Consider the following 6,690-nt stretch of genomic DNA (forward strand, 5'->3'; position numbering starts at 1 on the left):
AAAAATTAAACAATATGCTCCTGAATGACCAGTAAGTCAATGAAGAAATTAAAAAGAAAATTGAAAAATTTCTTGAAACAAATGATAATGGAAACGCAACACATGAAAACCTAGCAGATACAGCAAAAGCAGTATTAAGAGCAAAGTTTACAGGTGTAAGTGCCTACATCAAAAAAGAAGAGAAACTTCAAATAAAGAGCCTAACAGTGCTTCTGAAAGAACTCGAAAAACAAGAGCAAACCCAAGCCCAAGATTGGTAGACAAAAACAAATAATAACAATCAGAGCAGAAATAAATAAAATTGAAGTGAAGAAAAGAATACAAAAGATCAATGACACAAAATGTTGTTTTTTTTTCTTTTTGAAAAGTTAAACAAAACTGACAAACCTTTAGCCAGACTAAAAAAAGATAGAATATCCAAATAAACAAAATCAGAAATGAAAAAGGAGACAGTATAACTGATACGGCAGAAACTCAAAAGATCATTAGTGGCTATTACGAGCAACTATATGCCAATAAATTTGAAAATCTAGAAGAAATGAGCAAATTTCTAGACTCATACACAACTTACCAAGATTGAACCAGGAAGAAATCCAAAACCTGAACAAACAAATAACAAGTCACAAGATCAAAGCCATAATAAAAAGTTCCCCAGAAAAAAAAAAAAAAAAAAAAAGCCTGGCACCTGATGGCTTCTCTACTGAATTCGACCAAACATTTAAAGAAGAACTGATACCGATCTTACCCAAAAAATTCCAAAAAATAGAGGAAGAGGAAATACTTTCAAACACATTCTGTGAGGTCCGCATTATCCTGATACCAAAAACAGACAAAGACATGTCAAAAAAAGAAAACTACAGGCCAATATATCCGATGAATATTGATTCAAAAATCCTCAGCAAAATACTAGCAAACTGAATGTAATAATACATTTAAAAGATCATTCATTATGACCAAGTGGGATCTATCCCTGGGATACAAAGATGGTTCGACATATGCAAATCAACCAGTGTAATACATGTCATCAACAGAATGAAGAATAAAAGCCATATGATAATCTCCACTGATGCTGAAAAAGCATTTGAGAAAATTCAACATCCCTTCATGATAAAACCCTGAATAAACTGGATAGAAAAGGAACGTATCTCAAAATAATAAAAGCCTTATATAACAGACTCACAAGTAGTATCATACTGAGGAAAAACCGAAAGCCTTTCCTCTAAGCAGGGGAATACAACAAGGATGCCCACTTTCACCACTGTCATTCAACACAGTACCGGAAGTCCTACCTAGAGCAATCAGACAAGAGAAAGAAATAACTGAGAGGGCATTCAAATTGAAAAGGAAGAAGTCAACTTATCCTTGTTTGCAGATTATATGATCTTTTATTTGGAAAAACCTAAAGACTCCACTTCTGGAAACCTCTGTGGCCAGTGGTGCCTTCGCCCAAGTTTTGCTCAGGCCTGCTGGACTCATTCCACCTACTCTGCCTGGCAGGTGGCACTAGGCTAGTGCTACTGGTCTCAAGGTCATGCCTGCCAAGGGCAAGGCAGGCACAGAGTGGCAGGGATGCACGAATGAGTGAGTGGACAGCCAGGCCCACTGGCTGCAGCAGGGCTGGCAGCTCCAGGCACCAGCACGGACATCAGCACGAGCTCCCTGTGAGGCTTCTGCTGGACCAGTTGTACCACAGGTGACTTCCACGGAGGGCTCCAGGGGACACTGTGGTACCTGGAAGCTTGGAGATGCCAGGAACCACAGAACCCCAAAGAGGGTGTCACTGCCATAACTCGGGGAGCTCCTAGGTCTGGGCTCCCGGAAGGGACGCAGCTCTTCTCTCTCTCTTCTCTCCTTCTTGTTGCCTGCAATGTGGTGAACAAGGGGGGACATTTCAGCCCTGTTTGTGTTACAGCTCCCTCAGTCCTGCTATACCAGAAATTAGCAGGGCCTCTAGGTCTCAAGGCCAGCTGCCTAAATTCCATCGGTTAATCCCAAGGGAAAGGCAGGCCTGGGAAGAACAGAATCATGCTGGGGGAAAGGTCAGAGTAAGGAGTATTGAAATATGGAGCATATTTTATTGCAATCTTTATTAATTTGGATGCCTCTTTATGTATGTGTTGCTGTGTGTTTGTGTGGTGTGTGTGGGTGTGTGTGGTGTGTATGTGGGGTGTGCATGGTGTATGTGTGGTAAGTGTGTATGTGGCGTGTGTATGTGTGCTGTGTGTGTGGTGTGGGGGGGTTGTATGTGTGTGGGGTGTGTGGGGTGTGTGTGTGCTGGGTGTGGAACATATAGGGTGTGTGTGTGTGGTGTGTGTGTGTGATTTATGTGTATGTGTGTGTTTATGAGTATGTGTGGTGTGTGTGTGGTGTGTATATGTGTGGTATGTGTGAGTGTGCTTGGTGTGTGTGTGTATCTGTGGTGTATGTCTGTGCTATGTGTTTGTGGTGTGTGTGTGTGGTGTGTGTTGTATATGCATTGTGTTTGTGTATAGAATTGGCTTCAACAACCAACCACCTCCAGAATCCATTGTACCCTCTAGCCCACATAAAGAGAGAGAGAGAAAAGGAGAGAGGACTATAAACTATATTATAAATAAGTTATTTGTTACTTGTCCTTATCTGAACGCTGGAATCCCAATCGGGACAGGAACAGTGTAGTTGGGTTTTTAACTATGGCTACTCAGTACCTGGGAAGGTGGCTGTGACATAGTTTGGCTGAATAAGTCTTAGTTGAATGAGCATGTTCACTGATGGAAACTTGAAAAATACAAAATAAGTATAAGAATAAAAATAAAAAGCAATGCTAATTTCACCAGCCAAGATTGGGGAAGGGGTGAGGAGAACCACTCCTCACTCTCACACATGGTCCCTAACCTACTAGATTAGAGAAGTAAAACCTTCATACTTGGTCTCTAATCTATTTTCTATGTGTGTATAGGTACATGAATACATAAACAAACACCAAGTGATACAATATCTATCATTTTATAGTCTGCTATTTAACTTAAGCATGTTTCCATGTTATGTCCTTAGCTACCACAGAGTCAATGACAAAGCTGAAATTCAAATCTGGTCTGACAGGATTGTGCTTGGATTATTAACCAAATGCTATACAGCTGCAACCTGAAGTTGGCAGCAGTACCGCATACATACATGTACAATATAATGTAATTCAATTACCTTAAATATTTGCTGGCTTGGTAATAACTCTTCCAGTGAAACGCCACCTCCATGAGAGCACTAGTCTTCTTTCCTTTATTCCCTGCTGTATTCCCAGAGCCTAGAAGAGTTCCTGCCAATACTAGGAGGTCATTAAATACGTGTTAAATAAATAAATGAGAGTGGATGAATGAATTTTGCAAGCATCTTTACCAGAAAGGTAAGTAGATTGAGGTTTTTCAAGGACTTTGTGTTAAAGAGAAACATGACACTATTTGGACAGTACTAAGTCCAACCCTCCTCAGGAGTAAAGGTCACAGTGCATTGTACACTTGCTCCAGGTCAGATCGTACAGGAACAAGGTACATTGAGCCCAGCCTGGAGTTACCATAAATACCCTCGGCCCTTTCAGAAATGGTACAAGTAGGTCATTGGCTAGAGGTTTTGCAAATATGTTTTAAACAGTGTGGTTTGATAAGACTCTATAAATAATGAATTTGTAGTTAAACAAAACATACTGTTCTCTGAGAACAGACTTGGATTTTTTCCCATAATTAGAGACTTCGAAAAGTGAATCTAGTAAGTTAGAGGATTGCAAGAGGGCTGCTTTTGACCCAAGTTTGGAAAACAAGCTGTTGAGTAATGTTTTTTTCCCCTTCTGACCACAACTGAGAGCAAAGAGGCTCCAGGTACCCCACATCCTAGAGAGAGCATCCAAGAAGTCGGGACGGATCTCATAAGCTCCCAAGGCTTATGAAGAGGTAACAATGTAGGCCTTCAGCAACCAACCACCTCCTCATCACCATTGCACCCTCTGGTCCATATAAAGAGAAGACTGGGAAAAGGAATGAGAGAGAGAGCAGGGTTGTCAGTCCTTGGGGAGTACAGTGTTTGTGGAGACCAGTGATTTCTTCATATAGATTTTGAGTACGTAAAGGAAAAAAAAAAATGCTGTGTAGAAGCTCTTTAGTTTAACTAGGTCCCACTTGTCAATTTTTGTTTTTGTTGCAATTGTCTTTGGGGATTCAGCCAAAAATTCTTTGCCAAGGCCAATGTTGGGAAAGGTATTTCCTAGGTTTTCTTCTAGGAATTTTATTGTGAGTCTTACATTTAAATCTTTACTCCATCTTTTTTTTTTTTTTTTTTTTTTTTTTTTGAGATAGAGTCTCACTCCATCATCCAGGCTGGAGTGCAGTGGCTCCGTCTTGGCTCACTGCAACCTCTGCCTCCCAGGTATAGGTAATTCTCCTGTCTCCTGAGTAGCTGGGACTACAGGCATGCACCAGCATACCTGGTTAACTTTCTGCATTTTCAGTAGAGACAGAGTTTGACCATCTTGCCCAGGCTGAACTCCTGAGCTCAAGCAATCTGCCCACCTCCTAAAGTGCTGGGATTACAAGCATGAGCCACCAGGGCTGACCTCTTTAATTCATCTTGAGTTAATTTTTTTACATGGTGAAAAGTAAGGGTCTATTTTAATCTTCTGCATCTGGCTAGCCAGTTATTCCAGCACCATTTATTAAAAAGAGAATCTTTTCCCCATTGCTTGTTTTTGTCAATCTTGTTGAAGATCATATGGATATAGGTGTGCAGCTTTATTTCTGAGTTTTCTAATCTGTTCCATTGGTCTATGTGCCTGTTTTTGTACCAGTACCATGCTGTTTTGGTTACTGTAGCCTTATAGTATAGTTTGAAGTTGGGTAATGTGATGCCTCCAGATTTGTTCTTTTTGCCTAGGATTGTTTTGGCTATTTTGGCTCTTTTTTGGTTCCGTATGAATCTTAGAATAGTTTATTCTAATTCTATGAAGAATGACATTGGTAGTTTGATAGGAATACCAACGAATCTGTACATCGCTTTGGGCAGTATGGTCATATTAACAATATTGATTCCTCTAATCCATGAACATGTAGTGTTTTTCCATTTATTTGCATCATCTCTTGATTTCTTTTAGCAGCGTTTGATAGTTCTCCTTGCAGAGATCATTCACTTCCTTGGTTAGCTGTATTTCCAGGTATTTCATTTTCTTTGAAACTATCAACAAAGTAAACAGACAATATACAGAATGGGAGCAAAGATCTAATATCCAGAACCTACAAAGAACTTAAATCGGCCGGGCGCGGTGGCTCAAGCCTGTAATCCCAGCACTTTGGGAGGCCGAGGCGGGTGGATCACGAGGTCGAGAGATCGAGACCATCCTGGTCAACATGGTGAAACCCCGTCTCTACTAAAAATACAAAAAAATTAGCTGGGCGTGGTGGCGCGTGCCTGTAATCCCAGCTACTCAGGAGGCTGAGGCAGGAGAATTGCCTGAGCCCAGGAGGCGGAGGTTGCGGTGAGCCGAGATCGTGCCATTGCACTCCAGCCTGGGTAACAAGAGCGAAACTCCGTCTCAAAAAAAAAAAAAAAAAAAAGAACTTAAATCAATAAGCAAAAAACAAATAGGCAAAAGACCTGAACAGGTACTTCTCAAAAAAAAGATATACAAGTGGCCAACAAACATACAAAAAAAAAATGCTCCATATCACTAATCATCAGAGAAATGCAAATCAAAACCACAATGAGATACCATCTCACACCAGTCAGAGGCAATTATTATAAAGTCAGGCCAGGTGCAATGGCTCATACCTATAATCCCAGCACTTTGGGAAACCAAGGCTGGCAGATCATTTGAGCCCAGGAGTTCAAGACAAGCCTGGGCAACATAGCAAAATTTCATCTCTGCAAAAAAAAAAGAAAAGAAAACACAAAAATGTAGCCAAGTGCAACGGCTTCTGCTTATAGTCCCAGCTACTCGGAGGCTGAAGTGAGAGGATTACCTGATCCTGGGAGGTTGAGGCTTCAGTGAGCTGTGATTGCACCACTGCACTGCAGCCTGGATGACAGAGTGAGACCCTGTCTCAGTAAAAATAGACAAATACATAAAATAAAAAGTCAAAAAACAGCAGATGCTGATGAGACTGCAGAGAAAAGGGGACATTTATACCCTCTTGGGAATGTAAATTAGCTCTGCCACTGTGGAAAACAGTTTGGAGATTTCTCAAAGAAACTCAAAACAGAGCTGCCATTGGACCCAGCAATCCCATTGCTGAGTATATACCCAAAGGAAAATAGATCATTATACCAAAAAGACATATGTACTCATATGCTCACTGCCACACTATTTACAACAGTAGAGATGTGGCATCAACTTAGGTGCCCATGAGTGGTGCGCTGGATAAAGAAAATGTGGTACATACACACTGCGAAATAATACACAGCCACAAAGAAGAATGAAATCATGTCCTTTGCAGCAACATGGATGCAGCTGGAGGCCAGAATCCTAAGTGAATTAACACGGGAACTGAAAACCAAATACCACATGTTCTCATGTATATATGAGAGCTAAACATTGGAGACACGTGGACGTAAACATGGGAACAACAGATACTGCAGAGTACTAGAAGGAGGAGGGAGGGGAGCGTGGAGTGAAAAACTACCTATGGATCAAGCCTGTAATCCCAGCACTTTGGGAGGCCGAGGCGGGTGGAT

Source organism: Saimiri boliviensis, chromosome 6 (genome assembly GCF_048565385.1).
Source record: "Saimiri boliviensis isolate mSaiBol1 chromosome 6, mSaiBol1.pri, whole genome shotgun sequence".
Lineage (NCBI taxonomy): Eukaryota > Metazoa > Chordata > Mammalia > Primates > Cebidae > Saimiri > Saimiri boliviensis.